Source organism: Lactuca saligna, chromosome 8 (assembly GCF_052625555.1).
Source record: "Lactuca saligna cultivar CGN05327 chromosome 8, ASM5262555v1, whole genome shotgun sequence".
In the NCBI taxonomy this organism is placed as follows: Eukaryota; Viridiplantae; Streptophyta; class Magnoliopsida; order Asterales; family Asteraceae; genus Lactuca; species Lactuca saligna.
In genome coordinates, this window is record NC_136424.1 from 138,817,775 (window position 1) to 138,839,871 (window position 22,097).

At 37.1% G+C, this 22,097-nt stretch overlaps 1 non-coding gene across 1 annotated transcript; it reads right to left on the reverse strand.

Annotated features, from left to right (window-relative positions):
- Positions 1-3,216: 3,216 nt before the first annotated feature.
- Positions 3,217-3,323, reverse strand: LOC145013437 (small nucleolar RNA R71). Its single transcript, XR_013664997.1, has one exon. It is a non-coding gene; the product is annotated as a small nucleolar RNA R71 (small nucleolar RNA).
- Positions 3,324-22,097: the final 18,774 nt, after the last annotated feature.

Sequence of the window (22,097 nt, forward strand, 5' to 3'; positions counted from 1 at the left end):
CTCTCTCTCGTGAATGACTCCTCTCCTTGCAACAAAGACCACATTATCACTGGGTCTGCAGAAGAGGTAACCAAAGTATTTTTGTGGGTAGCTGATGAAAATACACCTCTCACTTCGAGGTTCGAGCTTATCATGGGTCTCGCGCCTCACGAAAGCCTCGCAACCCCAAATCTTGATGTGGTCCAGATTAGGAACTTTTCCAATCCACATCTCATAAGGAGTTTCTGCAGCCTTTTTGGTAGGGACTAGATTAAGAATATGGTCGGTAGTCTCTAAGGCATACCCCCAAAATGAGATTGGTATCAAAGCTCAACTTATCATGGAATGAACCATATCCAACAAGGTTCGATTACGCCTCTCGGCCACACCATTAAGCTGTGGTGTCCTGGGAGGTGTCAATTGTGAGACAACCCCACATTCCTTAAGATAGTCAAGGAACTTTGTACTAAGATACTCACCACCTCAATCGGATCGAAGCATCTTAATGTTCCTACCCAACTGATTCTCCGCTTCTTGTTTAAACTCCTTGAACTTTTCAAAGGTTTCTGACTTATGCTTGATTAAGTAGACATATCCATATCTACTATAATCATCAGTAAAAGTCACATAGAAGCGGTTAGCATCCCTTGTGGCGGTTCTGAAGGGTCCATACACATCAGTATGTAATAAATTCAACAAACCCTCACCCCTAGCACAAGAACCAGTGAAGGGTGACTTTGTCATTTTCCCAAGCAAACAAGATTCACAACTATCATCCGACTTTAGGTCAAATGACTCCAAGAGTCCATCATTTTGGAGTTGGCCTATGCGTTTCTTTCTTACATGTTTAAGATGACAATGCCATAATGATGCTTTATCCAAGTTAGTGGAAGAATCAATACACAACACATTATTTCCTAGGTTATCAACAATTGACACAGTTTCATACACACCATCACAAGGTAATGCTTTAAAATAAAGAACATTATTAAAGAAAGCATTAATACTGATATTGCCATATTTATACCTATTTTAGGCAATATTTAAGTACATTTTTATTAATAAGTTGATAATATGTTTAAAATAATCGTACTTATGACTTTAAATTGTTATTTTCAGTCAATTAAAAGTATTTTCGAAGAGAGGGACCAAAAGTGACAATATGTAGAACATGGGAGACTTGGAACACAAGAGATGAATAAATCCACGAAAATTACTAAACCCACGACATGGTAGAGCCAGCCACAACGTGGCATGGGAATTCTAGAAGACAAAGATCGCATTATGGAGGAATCCTTGCCCGGTAAGATAACTTGGAGCCCACGATGTGGCCTGGATAGCCATGATGTGGCGCGAGATTTTGGAGGCTATTTAAGCATTCTTGATCATTACGAAGAAGAACTTTTTTGGGTTGAAGAAAGGAGTTCCAGAAGGCGATTTGGAGAGGAAGAAAGGTTCTGGGAAGAGGCTTTCAACACCAAAAAGAGTAAAGGTCCATATTTTAGTTAATTAAGAACATGTTTTGTATCACTTTGATTTGTGTTAGTTTGTTAGTTGCCATGATGAGCAGCTAAATCTAGCTACTCTTGTTTAGCTAGATGAAGCTTCTAACTTATGAATAGCTTAACTTTTATGGATTTATTTAGTTGGTAAAATTGCTTGTGTTTGATTTGTATTACCTAGCATGCTCATGTTTGTTTCTCTAATTGCTTGATTGCATGTTATGTGTAGCTTAGTGACCATTAACTGCATGAACTTGTTTACCTAATGATTTAGTGAACATTGAACTGTTAGAGCTAGGATTGACCAATCTTAGTTAGTAATTAGAGTAAATAAGCTTAGTTGTGCTAGAGAACGTGTATTGTGACTATAATTGCATTTATAAAACAAATCTTACATAGCATATTTACATTCATAATTAGTTATGTGTTTAATTGTGTGTGAACATACATGGTTTGACATGAATTAGTTAATTATTAGTAAAGTTAGAACTAAATTACTAATACAATTTAAACCAACTTGATAATCCATAATCATTAGCTAGCCATAAGGAAGAAGTAGATTCAAACTAGACAAGAGTGTGTTTTTACTTATTGAATTTGATTTAAGTTCGTATGATCTTGTAAAATCAGATAAAACCCCTTTTAAACTTGTTAATAATTAGGTTAATTTAATAGTAAGTAGATTAATTAGTAACACCATTCCCTGTGATCGACACCCGACTTACCCAAGCTATACTATAATCCGATTAGGTACACTGCCTATAAGTGCATAGTTAGTTTAAGTTTGTTAGGTTATAAATATTAAAATTAGTGGGTACTTTTATGCACATCAAGTTTTTGGCGCCGTTGCCGGGGAACGACTTAGTTTATTAGATTCTTTATTTGCATTAAGTTAATCGATCCTTTTTGTGGGGTAAAACCCGCAAAAAGTTAGTTTTTCAGCAAGGTAAAAAAAAAAAGTCACAGAGTCCACGACGTGGCCAGATACGCGCCACGACGTGGTTTCTGAGAATTTAGTTTTTAGTTTATTTTTTGTCTATTTCAGTTTTACGTTTTTTTTATTGTGTTTAAGTTGCAGGAGTTCATGACCAAAAGCTCAAACACACCCTTGGTGCCACCACTTGAAGATCCCGAGTCTGCAATTCACAAGAAAACGACGCCACTGCAAGAATTAAAGTCAGCTTTTTCAAGGAAGATGGGAAAGAAGACAGGAGAGTCAAGCTCATCCTTGAGGCACAAGAGCAATCTTGAGCACTTGGATCAAATACTCGTCCAAACCGAATCCGAATACGATACCGAGTCAGAATTTGAAGAACATACGAGTGAACCAGAGAACGGGCCAAGAAACGAGATGGCAGCAATTGAAGAGATGTCCATGGGAGCTTACAAGAAGCAGATCCGAGAAGATGTGGGTCCCGGTTTAGTCCAACCCGCAATACCTACCACTGCCACATTCGAGTTGAAGGGACACATATTGACTGAACTAAAGGATATCCCATTTTTTAGGAAAGATCATGAGGATGCTTTTAAGCATCTAGATGAATTCAACGACATTGCGGATTACTTAAATGTCCCAAATGTCAACAGAAACATAGTCTTGCTTAGGATGCTTCCCATCACTTTCAAAGGAGCTGCTAAGGAGTGGTTAAAATCACTTCCACCGGGTACAATTACCATTTGGGCTCAATTGCGCGAGCAATTCCTGGACCAGTTTTGCCTGCCATCCAAGATAGCCAAACTCAAGAAGGAAATAGCCAACTTTGAGCAACGGCCAGGGGAGTCATTATACGAAGCATGGGAGCGGTACAAGGGCTTGCTCAGAAATTACCCTCAGCATGATCTAAATGTGCAACAAGAGATCTCAATCTTCTATGATGGGGTCAATGTTATGACAAGACAACTCCTTGACTCTCAAGGACCGTTGACAAAGAAAAATCCAAGGGAGGTCAAGGAGTTGATTGAAGAATTCGCGAAGCACTCTCGCGAATACCAAAACCCTAGGCAAGATGGAATCAAAGGCGGTGGAGGGGCCTAAACTGAAGAAATAGCAGTTGTGATGGCTATGCTGAATAATTTGGATCTAAGGATAACTTAAATGGACCAGTCAATACATGCCATAAGAGTTGGTTACGAGAGATGTAGTGGTCCACACTTGACTAAGGATTGCAATTTAGATGAGTTTGGGAACAAAAAATCTCAAGTGTGCTACTCGAGTGGGGATAAGTTTGATGAGGACTGGAGGAAACCGAAGAAGGAGTGGCTGCCATATGAAGAGTATAAGAAGCAAAAAGAAGAGAAGTATAGGCAGACAGGTTGAGGCTTCTATCAAAATGAGCAACCACCAGCTGAGAAGAAACCCGATCTAGAGACCATGTTGTTAAAGTTTATGGAAGCTTCGAAAAAGAGACACGATGCCACTGATTTTGCTATTAGTGAACAGCAAAATTTAATAAAGAATCAACAAGCCTCCATCCATAACCTTGAAGTTCAAGTTGGTCAACTAGCCACTCTAGTTCATCAGAAGTTATCCCCGAAGAATCCCGAAGTGAAGACCCAATCTCATGTAATGGCCATCGATATTGAAGAAGAAGCAATCTCTGAGTTCCTAGAGGCATTGGAAGAAGAACCACAACAGCCCGATCCAAAACCAAAGAAGTCAAAGTTCAAAAATGAAGGTGTTGCTGAAACAGCTTCGCCACGACGTGGCTCTTGTCTGAACAAAAAGTCCTTAAACCCGTTCCGGTTTATCAGCCGCCTTTGCCATTTCCATCCCGAGCTGCACTTAGTTTACTGGAGAAGGAGCATATAGAGTTTGTCAAGCATGTGAAGGCGATCCCGATTAATACTCCCTTTGTCGAGTCCAAATCCAAAACTCCCGAGCATCAGAAATTACTACAAGAATTGATAGACACTCACAAGCAATTAAAGCAGCAGTCTAAGGTGGTTCTAAGTGAACAAAGCTCAAAAGCTGTGTTGGGAGAGACACCAGAGAAGATGGGGGATCCTGGACGCCTCACTCTTCCGTGTGAGTTTGGTAATAAATTGAAGGTTAATGCTTTAGCCGATTCTGGGGCTAGCATTAATTTGATGCCTTTTTCATTTTATCAAAAATTGGAAATTCAGAAGATGAAGGCTACAAAAATGACGATTCACATGGCGAACCATTCAGTGACACAACCCCGGGGCATAGTGGAGGATATTTTGGTGAAAATTGGAAAATTTGTTTTTCCAATAGATTTTCTAGTTTTGGATATGAAGGAAGATCCCGATGTTCCAATTATCCTTGGCCGTCCATTGATTAACACTGCTGGAGCTTTGGTTGATATTCGCGAGTCTAAGCTCACCTTGAGAGTTGGAGATGAAAAAGAAGTTTTTGGGATAGAAGATGTCTTCCCAAAAGAACATGTTCAAGAAGAGGTGTTTAAAATCAATGAAGATAAAGAACTAGAAGAACTGGAAAAGCTTATGGAAGAAGAGATCAAGGCAGTTCATCAAGTTAAAAGAACAAAACCTAGAGCATCTGTTCCATTTTTGGTTGAAGTCATGGTGTACAAGAGTCCACCTTCTTGGGTGAGGAAAGCGGATGAGGAGATGAAAAGTGATGAAGAGGAGATCCCTTCAAGAGTGACAAAGCTGATGGTGAAAGAGGAGGAGGATGCTATGGAGTGCAAGGAAGAAACTAAAGGGACCAAACGCAAGCTTAAAGATGAGGTCAAAGTTAAAAAAGAGAATTCAAAAAAGGCATACAAAAGGCGAGTTCAAGCTTACAAGAGGCGATTCAAGGAACAAAAGATCCTAGTGGTGGATTCTTCCGAGGACTCAACGTAGGAGGCATGGAGTCCATCTCAAGACTCCAAGAAAAAGAAGCGCTTCTCGGGAGGTAACCCGAGCTTGGTTTGCATTTTCTTTTCTTTTAATTTTTGAGTTTTTAATTAGGAAATATATCAACTCATCGTCTAACAACTTATACTTAGTAAAGAATTAGTTGTGGGGAGCATTACTTAATAAATAAAATACAAAGTAGTTAGTTAAAATGTGTGATTTTAAACAATTTTTGCAATCAAGCATATGCCACGTCGTGGTCTGAAAGAGCCAAGGCGGCCATGATGTGGCCTTTAAAAAAGTCACGAGGGGGGACCATTTCTTAAAATCCTTTGACCAACACCACCCATTTCCCATTTACATGCTGCCTCATGAACGGAAACAAGAAGGTCCCCACAGCCGATTTCTTAATTTATATTCTAAATCCTTCGAATTTCTTGTCGTCTAATTCCATTTGGTAGGTATTCCACTCATTAATTGTAGTTATTTCTCACAATTTTACATTTTCGTGGCTAGGGTTTATGTGAATAATGAGATTCACGAAGATTGGTTGAAATTAGTCATTGATTCTAGGTTGCATGTCCTTTAAATATACATAGGAACAAACCTTAAGCATTATTTTTGGTTGAAATCGCATATAAAGTAACCGATCCATACCCAGGTGTCAACTGCGGTCCACGATGTGGAGCTTGGCCACGTCGTGATTTCTGGCAACCTGTTTTTATTTTTTTTTTATGTTTTGGGTGTTTGCTGCTTTGGTTTAATTTTGTATGCAGAAATAGGACCTCGAAGGGTTGTTCCGCAGGAGGAAAATCCGATTGATGTGGCGAGTATACATCCTTTATATCAGTTTCCACAAAACATTACCCGACCATTGTTGACTACATATGAAAATCGGTTGGGATGGTTGTACAACAGGGAATTTGCGATAGCTCCAATTATCGATTGGGGGTGGCTCGGTGGTGTGGGAATGGTTGCTGAATTGGAATGCTACTGGACGAAAACATACGAAGGGGATCAATTTTCTTTCACTTGTCACGGGTGGAGGAATTTTTTTGCAATTCAAGAACCCGTGTACCGGGAGTTATCGGTGTAGTTTTTCTCTACCGTATGCTTCGAGGAATGCACCATTGACTTTACTTATAACCGGGCACTTGTGTTTCGCTTGGTTGGTGTTTATAGGGAATGTAGTCTTCGGGAATTCGCTTGGCGGATGGGGCTTTATACCGAAGTGGAGACTCAATCCCCGTTTTTCATACCATTCCTACTTGGATGTGTTCGGGATTTTAATCCTGCTATTATGGATGTCTAGTTCTGGCGGAGTATTTCCAACCATGAGTATAATACTCGTGACTCGAGTGAGTCACAAATTAAGAATCCTGTTTTCCGATTTCTACATCGCTTTATCACTTTTTCTATAAATCACAAGCATCATGGCGATAAAGTCCCTGTTCAGAATTTGTTTTATCTGTGGACTCTTATTACCCTGGGGTTTGTTGTGATTTACCGTATATGTTGGCGAGATTCATAGGGAAGAAAACGGCTAATTCTAGGCCCGGGAGTCCGATTACAGGGGGACATTTGGTTACTCGTCTTGCTAGGTCGTATCATATTTTGACCCACGAATTTGTGAGGAATCTTACCCGATTCCCGGACACTGATTTAACCATTCAAGTCTTGGGAGTTATGCGGGCAGTGGTGAATGTCGGGGGTCGTTTTGTTATACCGCCGATAGATGAGGAGCAAGATGAGGCGCAGCCAGGGCAGCAACCACCAGCCAGACCACGGCGTTGAAATGTGCGAGCTAGAGGAGAGATCGAGAGAGAGCGTGCTACTTCACAGCATGTACAGGGAGTGCCCACCGAACCTTTTTAGAGTTGGGTGGGAACTCATTTGCATAACCTCCGGGGGCATGCTATTTATCATACCCAGCTTACTGAGGGTATTTATTCGCATTTGGGTGTGACCCGGCCACCTTCTATGCCACCACATTATCCATATTTTCCAACATGGGAGGAGCTTTGGCATCCGTAGAATGATGGGGCAGGACCATGTGGAGCGCAGGACCAAGGAGATGATGATTGATTTTCTTTTCTATTTTTTTTTGTTTATGTTTGAATTTGGTTTGTAATGTAAGACTTTCTTGAACTCTGATGTTACTCTTTTATTTCTTTTGGGTTGTTCCGTTTTTTTCATATTAGCATTGGAATTCTCAGGAGCATATAAGGTTAAGTCTAGAGTCGTGTTTGTCTAGTCAAGTCAAGGAAGCTTAAAGTCGTGAGTTGGAACCCGCAATTCAAGATAAGTGTGGGGTACGTCCGTAGGAGAGAGGTTACAGTTGGGAAGTATATTTATATAGAAGAGTCTTAACCCATTTAGACATTGGTCAAGCTGCTAGGATGCATTAAGCAATAAGGCATTCTTGTTGATGTTCAGTTTCCACGACGTGGGCTCCTCATGCCACGTCGTGGCCCTCATGCAACTTGAAGAATTAAAGCAGCCTTCTGTTCGCGTTTTCATCTAATATCACGACGTGGTACTCTTTGCCACAACGTGTATCAGTTTATCATTTCCCACATTTCTACTTACTAGCACCCACTTTGAAGAATTGAAGTTAAGAGTCACGTTCATGGTTTATTTACATATTCATCCAGTTCTACACCAACTTTCTATTTTTGGGAGGTCCATCTTCAGGATGCACATTTTCCACACTTTTGAGGATGTTCACGCCACTATCCCAGGGGAGTATGTTCCTTTTTCTCTGTTTTCTTTAATTTTGATTTATTTTATGCATACAATGAGGGAATTGTATGAAATAAGTGTGGGGTAGGGGTAGAAAAAGTAAATTGCTAGATAATGATAGAATTTGATAGTAAAAATTGAAAATTTGAAAATTAAAATTTTTAATAATTGAATCTAGGAATAATAATTTGAACTGTAGTTGCTAGTGTTATGTGGGATGATCCGATAAAAGTTCAAATGTTTAGTTGAGTCAATACATGTTATAGTGCATTTGTGGCCTCCCTTATTTTAGTGAAATCATGGAACAAAAACATAACCCCGCTTGGTTTGAGGGATGCAATATGTTTAACAGCCTAAACCTGAAATGTATCCAGGAAAATTATTATCATTAACCAATAAAGGTTGAGGTTGAGCGCCTCTGCTTAAGCATGTAGGTTTTGAGTGAAAAAAGTAAGGTACATATACTAATAATAATAATAATAATAATAATAATAATAATAATAATAATAATAATAATAATAATAATAATAATAATAATAATAAAAGAGAATTGCAAGAAAAGTTTGAAGAATTTTGGAGCAAATAAAGTGAAGATCAAAAGATCAAAATTCCAAGAAATTCAAAAAGTTGAAGATACCAGAAATCAAAAAAGGTGGTGAATTCAAAGAAATCAAAGATCAAATTATCAAGGAAGTGAAGAATTCCATAAGGGCTCCATAGTGGTATCATAGATTGTAATTCTAGATTATGTATGCTTAGGTTGCTCAACTAAAAATACCTTGAGGATAAGGAGGTTTTCTGCGGATGGATTCGGAGGGTTGGATAAAATGAGCATTGATCGGAAAAAGTGGGTGAGTGTTTATGAAGATTGTGAGTATTTAAAGTATGGGGGTACTTTAGGAAAATTTTAGACACAAATGCATGCGTTGAGGTCTTGGCATAATGGCTAAGCTGCAGTCGGATTGTTCTATGTGATGTTAGTAATCAAGGGTTAAGTTTAAATTTGCTTGAGGGCAAGCAAAGCCTACGTGTGGGGTATTTTGATATTTCCATATTTATACCTATTTTAGGCAATATTTAAGAACATTTTTATTAATAAGTTGATAATATGTTTAGAATAATGGTACTTATGACTTTAAATTGTTATTTTCAGTCATTTAAAAGTATTTTCGAAGAGAGGGACCAAAAGTGACAATATGTAGAACATGGGAGACTTGGAACACAAGAGATGAATAAATCCATGAAAATTACTAAACCCACGATGTGGCATGGGAATTCTAGAAGATAAAGATCGCGTTATGGAGGAATCCTTGCCCGGTAAGATAACTTGGAGCCCACAACGTGGGCTGGATAGCCATGACGTGGCGCGAGATTTTGGAGGCTATTTAAGCATTCTTGATCATTACGAAGAAGAAATTTTTTAGGCTGAAGAAAGGAGTTCCAAAAGGCGATTTGGAGCAGAAGAAAGGTTCTGGGAAGAGGCTTTCAACACCAAAAAGATTAAAGGTCCATATTTTAGTTAATTAAGAACATGTTTTGTATCACTTTGATTTGTGTTAGTTTGTTAGTTGCCATGATGAGAAGCTGAATCTAGCTACTCTTGTTTAGCTAGATGAAGCTTCCAACTTATGAATAGCTTAACTTTTATGGATTTATTTAGTTGGTAAAATTGCTTGTGTTTGATTTGTATTACCTAGCATGCTTATGTTTGTTTCTCTAATTGCTTGATTGCATGTTATGTGTAGCTTAGTGACCATTAACTGCATGAAATTGTTTACCTAATGATTTAGTGAACATTAAATTATTAGAGCTAGGATTGACCAATCTTAGTTAGTAATTAGAGTAAATAAGCTTAGCTGTGCTAGAGAACGTGTATTGTGACTATAATTGCGTTTATATAACAAATCTTACATAGTATATTTACATTCATAATTAGTTTTGTGTTTAATTGTGTGTGAACATACATGGTTTGACATGAATTAGTTAATTATTAGTAAAGTGAGAACTGAATTACTAATACAATTTAAACCAACTTGATAATCCATAACCATTAGCTAGCCATAAGGAAGAAGTGGATTCAAACTAGACAAGAGTGTATTTTTACTTATTGAATATGATTTAAGTTCGCCTGATCTTGTAAAATCAGATAAAATCCCTTTTAAACTTGTTAATAATTAGGTTAATTTAATAGTAAGTAGATTAATTAGTAACACCTTTCCCTGTGATCGACACCCGACTTACCCAAGCTATACTATAATCCGATTAGGTACACTGCCTATAAGTGCATAGTTAGTTTAAGTTTGTTAGGTTATAAATATTAAAATTAGTGGGTACTTTTTTGCACATCAGATACCACCACATTCATTATCAAGCAAAAAGGTAAACCCTTGTTTGTACAAATCATGAAAGGAAATAATATTTCTCGCCATTTCAGACGAGTAACAACATTTATTCAAATCTAATGTTAACCCACTACTTAGCAACAAAGAAAAAACTCCAATCTTGGTGATAGGTGAAGCTTTCTTATTCCCCATGATCAATTTTATCTTCCTATGCTCCACATTCTCACTTCTTCTTAGTCCCTGCAAATCAAAACATATGTGAATACCACAACCAGTATCAAGGACCCAAGAGTTAGAATGGGGTGAGTTATTAGACAATATAGTGTAAATACCTGCATGGTTGGGTTTCACTTTCCCATCCTTAACATCTTGCAAGTACTTTTGGTAGTTTCGCTTCCAGTGCAACTTTTCATGGCAATAGAAGCATTCAGCCTCTTTAGGGTTGGCAGAAGGAGTGACAGAACCTCTTTTGGTTCCACTTGAAGAGGATCCATCAAGGGAATTTCCCTTGGTACCCTTCAAAGGGCTCTTCCTCTTCTTCCCTTTACCTTGCCTGATTGCTAAGACAGGGGCCGCGATAGGAGTGGGAGTGGTAACAACCGATTTACCTTTAAGACCACTTTCGGTGGTCTTCAAAACTCCTTGAAGTTTGTTGAGTGTAACTTCCTCCTTGTTCATGTGATATGTCATTCGGAATTTATCATAACAAGAATGTAAGGAGTGCAAAATGATGTCAATTGACAACTCCTCAGGAAAGTTCACATTCAATTTCAGCAAACGGTCCACATACCTTTTCATTTTCTGCATGTGGTCGGTTATGGATTCACCATCCTTCATTTGGGTTTTTATCATGGAGGATATGATTCCATACCGCTCTTGATGAGCACTCTGATGGTAGCAGTCCATCAAGTCCTAGTGCATCTCAAAAGGGTAATGGTCCTCATAGGACTTTTGGAGTTCGGCTGTCATCGTGGCCAACATGATACATGCCACTTTGGTGGCATCTTTCTCATGAGTCCGGAATTCAGTGATCTCCTCAGGAGTAGCAGACGACTCATCAAGTTTCTTAAGCTCCTTGTCAAGGACATATTCCTTGTCCTCGTAACGAGTGACCATCTTGATGTTCCAAATCCAATCCATAAAGTTAGAACCATCAAAGATGACTCTCCCACAAAGGTTGATGAAAGAGAAGGAGCCAGTAGGGTTTGAGCCATAAGCAACATTGTTGGAAGACATCTGAAAAGAAAGAAGGACAAGTTTAGATTAGATATAAAGATAGTCCTTAATAAGACACCCAAATGTAATATTAAGGCTAGGACCCAACACAATATTTTATAACTTAGAAGAGGGATGTCGTAATCCAAGCTATAAAATATTTAAAGGTGGGTGAATGACGATTCACCAATTTCCACCATAAAAACAAAATAAATTATTAGGTTTTAATTGGTTTTGAAACTCCTACATTCTTTTGAGATTATTGAACTTTTCAATGGCATGTTTCAATCTCGAATGTGCCCTTCAAGTTTTGTGATTGGGATGTTGAGGATCACAGAACAAGGTGTGAATTAACCATGCAAATTACTTGGTAATCTTAATGTTTATCACCTAACCGATGTGCCGGTTAACCACACACACTCCACCGATCTATGATAAACTTTAAGCCACCCTTTTCCTACCTTGTTAAGTTCAGGTTAGTGTGTCGGTTAACCACACACGCTCCACTAACGACTGAAGCATAGTGCAAAGTTTAATTTCATGGGGTAGCACCATATTCACATTTTCCTAAAGTAACTAAGATTGGGAATTTATAAAAACATTTAGTTACTTTATAACCATCATACTTTTAATGAGGATTAAAGTCATTGTCATACCCGTTCGGATAACGACCCTCCACCAGTCAAGGAAGCGGTGGGTAAGAGTGGACACTCATTAAGCTGCCATTTTATAGGCAACAACCTTATACCCCCTTTATAGACCAGCTTCGTGAATGAGGCCTACTAACGGTAAAACAACTTGTTCTTATACATACATACATATATATATATATATATATATATATATATATATATATATATATATATTGTTAACAGATAATATTATAAAGTATAAGGGTTGAATTTTAACTTTTAAAATACTAGGGGTTGGAAATAAAGTTTTTAAAGTGACTTTAAATGTTCCAAAACTTGAGGGCAAGTTTTGTAACTTTCATAACTTTTCAACTTTCATAACTTTTGAGTTAATGGTTTATTAAAATGAAAGACTCTTCATTTTATGTAACCTATGTGTTCATTAATGGACGTTGAAAGGAAGACTTTTGGTAATCCATAACTTAAGGACAAATTATGGCTTCCATTAAAACACATCAAGATCAAGAATTAAACTATCAAACTATTTGCAAATAATTCCTATGATCTTCTAAACTCATAAGTGTATGAACATTCATATCAACAATTTCAAGAATCATAAATAACACATAAAAAACTTGAAATTTTGATAATAGCCATTGTAAATGGATTAGCATAACCATTACACCATGTAAAACAAGTTTTATGAGACCAAAACAGTTTAGGGTAATGTTTCAAGTCCATTTCCAGCACCAAAACTCAAAAATCTGCATTCATGGCCTCCTACTCATCGAGTGCAAGAACCTACTCGACAAGTAGGATGAAATAACACATGGACTCGGCGAGTTCACTCAGAAAAATGCAGAAATCTTGAGTTTTTTTCAACAATTTGCATCAAGTATCAAGAAAACAAGCCTAGGCTCTAATACCACTGAAGGGTTTTGAGCATTCTAACACTCCTAAGGTGTACATGCAACCCTAGAAACCTTGGATCTATGTTTTACTAAGATACATGCAAATTTGATTTTCCAAGGTTCTTAACGTAACTAGCATGGCATGGGGAACTTTGAAACATAAAAGCTAGTAAAAGAACATACCTTTCTTGTTGCTTGGATTCCTTGAGAACCTTATGAGCCTAGCACCTCAAATGTTCCACACAACACCACAACTCTTCGAATAACTTTGAGAAAAGTACATTATCACTTAAAATCGGCTAGCCCTCTTGTTCTACACATAGTAGTGCCGATTTTGGTAGCCATGGGGTCCTTTTATAGTTGTATCACAAGTAGGGTTACACATGTATACCCTAATTGACATGACTTTTCATATTCCATGATCCATGGGTTTATAACCTCCATGGACTATCCATGGAGTACCTTATGGGTTTTAGCCCAATTCAATAAACCATTAATCATTAGCTTACTATAAATAATAGATGCTTTGCACAATTAACCCCATATATTTAATTAGTCTCCTTTTAATCACCAAATTAATTCTAAATTAATTCTTGATCCAAACTAATTAAATAATATTATTAATATAGTAGAACTTATAATATATTAATAAACCATAAGTGTCCTTTCTCTCATTTAGTCTATCGAAGTGTTGCAATGTCATACAACCCAAAATGGACCATGCTAACCAGGTCAAGTACATTCCAGAAATAGTTATGAACTTAGACACCTAATCCAACACTAAGGGCTACCATATTGCCTAGAACACGTTTTGGAGAGAACTAAGAGAGAATCGTGTGAAATAGTGAATCTTGTGTACCCGACTATTGAATGATAATAGTGTCCATTGAAGATTAACTATTTGTGTTCTTATTCATCTTATATCTTGCATTATTCACTTTGAGTGCGATTCTGCACCATCAAATTTATCCGATTGATTCATAGGAGAATTTGGGACTTACAAAAAACCTATTTAATTACTATTACAATAAAAAAAAGTTGGGGAAGAATTTAAAAACAACAAGTTTATTTTATTTTATAACAAAACAAACCAAACCATCGAGGATCCATTATAAACGTTAGAATGAAATAAAAAAACACAACCAAAGACTATTTAGAATGATAACCTTTGAAGCTTTTGAACCCACTTGGTTTTGGGGTGTTGATGAAGATAACAAAAATCAAAGATTATGATTTCTCTATGTGTATCCACCATCAAGAGTAAGAAACTTAGAATTTTAGGAGACAACTCAAGAAGGCTTCTGAGCATCAAAGTAAAGCACCAAACTTCAAAGAGTTGAAGCTTCTCCGTACTAACGTTTTTAGAGGAAAAAAAAGGAAGAAAAGAAACCATAAAACTAGTTCAAAACTCGTGCAAGGCACTCATTTAAATACTCCATGCAAAGTAATGCTTACCCATTAAAATACTTTAAAGTAATTGCTAGTATAAGGAGCATGGGAGATAAGGCATGGAATTTCGAAAGCAACCTCCATTCCTCTTACACCATTTTTCGGCCATACATTTAAAGAAGAGAAAGATTATTTAAATTTTATAAACTCTAAGTTTATAATATATAAACTATGTCTTTAGATAAAAGACAAAACAATCCAACTAGTTCAAAAGGTTGTGCATGATTTATTAATTCATACCATATGGAATAATAACTAGTAATATTCTCTTATAATTATTATTTTCATAAAGCAATAATTTTAATTCATACCATATGAAATATAGCTAGTTATATTCTCTTATAATTATTATTTTCATAAAACAATAATTACTCTTGAATCAAAATGCAATAACTGATATTATTTATTAACAATCACATTAATAATATATATACAAACTGTGCAAACTTGATAAAGGTGTGCACTTATAGGATCATATATTATTAGTAATGTCACTTCATAATGATTCTTAGGCATATAGATTCAACATGATATACCCTCAACAAACATCATCATGGTATACGTGGCCACGAAGTTTTGTTGTTCACACTAACCTGGCCACTCATGGTTGGGCGTGCTTGTCATCTTCTGTGTTGCATACGACGAAATCAATCCCCCATTCATGGCTTCTTGCTCAATTTGGAACCAGAGTAGCCGTTGAACGGCTAATTTTTTCAAAAAAAAAAGAATTAATTTTTTAAACAACATTTTTTACCCATAAATACCACACTTGTAACCCTCATTTCATACACCATTCTTTTGTTTCTCTATATACAATATACACACAACATTTTGACAACCATCAAAAATGGATCCCAACCAAAATTACCCCCCTCCCAAATCTTTATAAATCGCAAACGTGATAATACTTTTGCATTAGATCCCACCCCTCGCCAAGTCCCAACCATGGAATCACCTCAACGTGCTTTTGTCAAATTGCTTCAAATCGGCTCCCTTATCCAACCGGCACCATTTTTCCAACAACAATACCAACCTTTCATGGCCTTTCAATATCAATTCAATCCACAATCGTCACAACCACCACCTTCATAATCACAACCACCTTATTTGCTGGATTTCGTTTCAGAAATGCAACCTTCATCACCACTACCTCAACCAAAAAAGAAGAAAGGAAAAAACTAGGGCGACCCATTACTACCAAAGAAATGGTGGCATGGACAAAAGAGGAAGAAGAAAAGCTAGCAGAGGCTTAGGTTTCGGCTTCCCAAGATCCAATTGAAGGAGATAATCAAACCTTCAATTTTTTTGGAAGAAATTTTGAAGTGTGCTTTATGCGTTAACGGGAAGTGAATCTCGAAATCCCGATCAAATTAGCTCTAAATGGCGCGATATCGACTAAAATGCACGGGATTTGGAGGAATTTACAACAACCTCCAAAAGATATGCAAAAACGAGTCAAACTATTTTGATGTCTTCAAGGCGGCTTGAGAAAATTTTCAAAAAACAATGTCAATCCGCAAAGGTTTTCTGTATGTGAAAGCATGGCTAAAATTGAAAGACACTACAAAATGGATAAGACAAATGGAAGGGACTTTACAAACCTCTTCTGGTTCAAAGCGTTCAAGAACCTCGGATGCAACTTCCCAACAATTGGGCGGGCGGACACACATCGACATCAACGATGATTCGCTCGATCTTGAAGACGAGCAATCTCTATGCCGGTCGGTTAGAAGAAATAAAGCAAAAAAACGGGTTCGTTGGCTTCGGATTCTAGTGTTATCAATCATTTTAGAGAGAAATTTAATTGATATGTCCACATTCAAGAAAGCGAGGCAGAGATGTTGAGTCTGGTGGAGCAAAAAATGTTAGAAACGCAAACGTCATTCCAAGAGGTGCAAACGACACTTTAAACAAAAACCGACATGGAGATTTTGAAGATTAAAATGGATGATCTCGAAGGCGAATATTTGGAGATTTTTCTCGCGATGAAAGAGTCAGTTCGAGACCGATATAGCAATAGGGGGTAGTTTTTTTGTTATGTTTGGTATTTTTAGGTGTTTTATTTTTATTTTTATTTTTATTTTTATTTTTATTTTTATTTTTATTTTTATTGTTATTTTTATTTTTTTTATTTTAATTAATATAATTTTTTTAATGTAATGTGGTATTTTAATTTAATGAAAAAGTAGCATTAAAAAATCATATGTTTTTTATGTATTTTTGAATTAAATTTAATTAAAAAATGAGGTGGAGTGATATGTTTATTGGTACGTATCTCATGGTTTAGTGGTAGGGAGTGTGGTGATGATGTGATACCAACACTATAGTGGTTAGTAGTGGGTACAACGGATGGCCTTAGTGAACCCCTATAGAGTCCCCATCCTCCCTAGAACTCCATTGTTGGTTTCTTTATCCACCACCACCACCCAACCGTCGAAGCTGCACAATCGGACTTCTTTAGATCACAGATCAAAATATTAAAATAGGTTTGCCAAACCACTACATCCTTAATTCTTGCATCAACACCATCAGATCAACATGTATTCCCCTATTTTTTAAACCATAGTTACATAGTTCGTGCTACAATTTGGTAAACGAGTTTCAAGAATGTGGTTCTCCACTTTGGGTGTATCGGTATGGTGTATACATGTTCAAAACATAATTCCAACAGTAGTTAACTTAAAAACCAAAATACAAGTCTACTTATAAACAATTTTATACTTAAACCATAACTTCTAAGTTAACATTTGAACTTCAAAGACTTACCAAAGACCATTTTTAAAAGATAAAAAGCAATAATGAAACAAAATATAGGAGAGAGTTTGAGGACACAAAATAACAGAAGAATGTTCTAGAATGTATAACATAAGTAGAATCGTGGTGAAGCGGTGATGAAGAATAAGTGGCATGCCTATTATATAATTATTAAAATTGATTAGAAAAACCAGATGTGGAATCGAGGAATTTAATCAATATATCAAGCGTCGGCGACGTTTTCCTCATATGAAATCAATTTCCCGCCTAGAAACAAATGGGTGTTCCATAACCAAAATTGTCGATCCCAGTGGCATTTCTATGCAATCCAATTTGCGAATTTCACATTTCAAGTATTGATTTAGAGAATTGATGGTAGTTCCATAACCAAAATGAAATCATTTTGGTTATCACTTTCCCAAGATAAAATCAATTTCCCGCCTAGAAACAATGGGCATTCCATAACCAAAATTGTTGATCCTAATGGCATTTCTATGCAATCCAATTTGCCAGTTTCACGTTTCATTTCAGGTATCGCAAGCAAGACGTACACTAAAGCCTCGTTTGTTTTTCTATAAAAGTACTTTTTGAGCACTTTTCCCTTCTGGCTGGTAGACGTTTCTCAAGTACACGTCTTCTTCCGCAAACATGGAAAAAGACAAAAGACATTTAACCACTTCCAAAACAAACAACACCTTAGGGTTTCTGTTGGCGAGCAATATGTAATTTTACTAGGTTTGGGATCGGATTGTTCAGAACATGGATCATGACTAATTTGGTGAATCATGTGACTATGCTATAAACCTATAAAATAATAAGTACATAATGTATGACCAACATCAATAAGTCAACATGTATCATCGACTTGATCACTCATATCCAAACCAGCACTTCAAAGACTAGTTAGTTAATCGACGAGTTCCCACCATTGTTGTTCTTCCATTTCCTTAGCAATCTAAATATGATGATGGAGCAGGCGAGGAGGCTGGAGGTGGCGAGGAAGGAGTGGGAATTTAGTTTGTCGGAATCAACTCGTGTGTTGGAGGGTGGGTGGTGTCGGTGGGTTGGTGGCTGAGGAGATCATCGGTGTTGTTCTAGGGAGGAGGGGGCACATAGAGAAAATTGAATTAAAGAGAGAGTGGGGAAAGGGGAAAGAGGAGGGTGAAGGGTAATGATGGGATATTTATTAATGTTATTATTTAAATTTAAAAATGATAAAGAAGTAATATAAAATTTAAAAAGAAATTACTAAAGATAAAATAATAGTTTTTTACGTCTAGTATTAACCAAAGATGCATTAAAAACATACAACGGTGACTGATCGAGTTAAAAAAAGAGTTAGAGATCAAACTTGTAAGTTATCTAAAACCACAACACCATTCGTGTAATTTACTGATGATAATGATGATAACCAGAATTCACCCAAAGACAAAGAACATGATTACATGCAATCATCCGATTCATACAACAACAAAGGCAAAAAGAAATCGGGTGATGGATCCAACAAGCAAGATCATTATGCATTATGGGATTTAGGTTACTTAAGGTATCTAGCAATCAAAGATCAAATCAGAAAAAGCTATAGGGAAATTGCTTTAAAGCATCAGCCCGATAAACAAGTTGCACTTCTTCTTGTTGAAGAAACCGAAGATGCTAAACAAGCAAAAAAAAAAAGATGAAATTGAGAATCGTTTCAAAGCAATTCAAGAAGCATATGAAGTGTTAATCAATCCAGTAAAGAGAAGAATATATGACTCAAAAATGAGTTTGATGATGAAATTCCTTTCGGTTGTGCCCCTTAAGATTTCTTTAAGGTGTTTGGACCTACTTTTTTTAGGAACAGAAGGTGGTCTGTTGTGCAGCCGATCCCTTTCTATAACACTCGGTTTCGGATTTGCTTCGTTGCTTGGGGATGTGGCCCAGTCATCAGTTGTCGTGAGGCTTACGGCTTCAGGAAAGGAAGTATTTGGCCCATTTCAGATGTGGGTGACATGGTTTGAGTATCCAAGTATTCGATCGTGTCTTTGGAAGCCAAGGATATAATCTTAATTTGATATCTCGGTCTATTATGGATTTTGGGTTTCGTTCAGGGGGTTTTAAGGCTTGGGTGTGTTATTAGGAGCGTAGGGCTTCTCGCCACGTTTTTGTGAATATAAGGTTCATTGGAAACGAACCTAGAATGAGGGAGTTAAGGTATTTTGAAGATTTTGGCAGCTTTGGTCCCTAATGGAAATACTTGGCAAATTAGTCCAATGCATGCAAAGGATGCATGTGCGTGTTTGGCTAGGGGTACGCTCATCGTATGTGTGAATGATGGATGCGGGACTTAAGCTGTACACCCAGCGTAAAAACACTACACCAAGTGTAGTATGCTGAGTTCCAAAACCCTAATTTTTAGGGTTGGCTCACTATTTAAGCACATAAATTTCCAGGTGTGAGCCTCCCTTTCATCTTCCATTGCCTTAAACCCTAAATTCAAGTGGTAGCTTCATCCAAGAGTATTGAGAGCCTTGTCTGTGCATTTTTAGTGGATTTTAGTGTATTTTAAAAAGTGGTAGCTTGGTGCGAGGTGGTGGTTCAAGGAAAGGTTTGTGGATCTGGACTATTTGCTACATTCTGAGCTCATAAAAGGTAAAAGTTTCTTAACTTGCTAATTAGAAATTGAGATCTAAGATTATGTGGGTTTTGGTACCATTTTGACCTCAAGAGTGAGATCTATTGGTTGGACACCACTCCAGGAGCTTTGAGTTGCCACTCTTAGCAGTTCTAAGGTCATAAGTTCATAAAATGTTCGTGTTGGATTTTAATGGATTAAAATGGTTATTGGGTCCCATTGAGTCATGTAAATGTATAAAGTTGCCGACTTTATGCATTAAGAGCTTAGTTGGAAGGTATCATGAGGTTTTGATGGAAGGACTTAACGGGTTATGTCCTAATATGAGTTTTGGAGAAATAGAGGGTACACCTCACGTAAGTTCATGTACGCCCCGCGTACTGACTTGAGGCCCCGATCTGTATCTTCGAGTACGCTGAGCGTACCTACGGGTACGCTCCGCGTATGTTCAGCTGTGGACTTTTGTGTTTCTTCTTGTTTAGGTTTCGGGATTGGGTTTAGGCTTTGTGTGTTGGGCTTACTGGTCAGAGGAATTTTATAGTCTTGAACTCTTGATTGCACATGTCTATTTGGGCCAAGGTTTTGTATTAGGCCTCGGTGGGTCCAATGGTTTTGGACTTTAGTAAGCCCAATGGGCTTGGGTCTTTGGGTTATCGGAGATTTGTTATTGGACCATAAATTGTTGGACTTTAAGATAAGGCCTATATGGGGTCGGGCCCAATTTGGAAAATTAGGCAATTAGTGGGCTTTTATGAATTTTGTAGTTTTTGACCTTTTTGGTGTTGGGCTTGGGCTTCAGTTTTGGTCAGGGGTAAAATGGTCATTTTACCCTAAGTATGGATTATGGATCTCGGTTTGGGAACCAAATTGCTAATTGGGTGTTATTTTAGTATTGATAGCTCGGGAAGGCGTCAGAGCACCAACTAGAGATTTCTTTCATTGAGCTTCTACATTCGAGGTGAGTCTCCCTCCGTAGAATCCATGGGTCGAAGGCACCAAGTCCGGCCCTATAGTATTGATATAGCTTAATGATTGTATTTATGATAATTATTAAGGTGGTATATATTGTTTGATGATTATGTGAGATATGCATGATTTTATATGGTAGTGGTAGGGTGGGATAGACCCCATAATAGGTTGGGATAAGAAGGAAGGGTAGGTCGGGCACCCAGATATGTCTGATAAGGGTGGGTCAGGCACACAGATATTCCTGGCAAGGGTAGGCCGGGCACCTAGATATGCCTGACAAGGGTAGGTTGAGCACCCAGATATGCTCGGCAGGGCAGGTCGGGCACCTAGATATGTCTGACGGTATGTTTGCGGTATATGTGGTATTTAGGGAACTCATTAAGCTTTATTCTTACATTTTTCGGTTTATGTTTTAGGTACTCCTGTTTTCAAATGAAAGAGCTCGAGGCAATCGCAGCGCATACACCGTGTTTTCCGCAATATGTGATTTTGGGATTCAACTCTGATAATTATGTTACTTAGAAATGTTTTTTAAATGTTTGAATCAAGTTACAACTATGTTTTGATTATAATAAAAATGGAATTTGTATCCTGTATTTTTGGGATGTTACACTTTCTTGGGAGAAGAAAATACCCCTCGTAAAGACGAAAATATGATCTTTTCCTTCAATGTTGTTGGGAATTGCAAGATGGAAACCTTCAAGGAAATAAATAAGAATTCTTCAATATCGAGGTGCTTGGTGTATAGATGCTTCACTGATTTTTTTTATAACTCATTTGAAATCTTCTATATCCAGGTGGTGTTGGTCGCAGCAACAGGGGCGAAGATGTCATTCAAGCCTTCAAATTTCCCATGAATATCTCTACAATGGAGCATCCCATAAAGTCATATATATATATATATATATATATATATATATATATATATATATATATATATATATATATATTATAGAATCACTTTTTTATGTTTTGCAGCTATTACTAGTGATATTAATCAGTAAGTTTTTTTATTTAACCCCATTCTTAATATTTTTGTTTTTTTGTCTTAGTTTTTTTAATAATCTATCTTAAACATGTCTTTAGGGATTGTTAGTTAAGATTTTTGGATTGAAGGAAAAAAAGGTAGAATGACCATTTTACCTTTAAATAGAAAATTATATAAA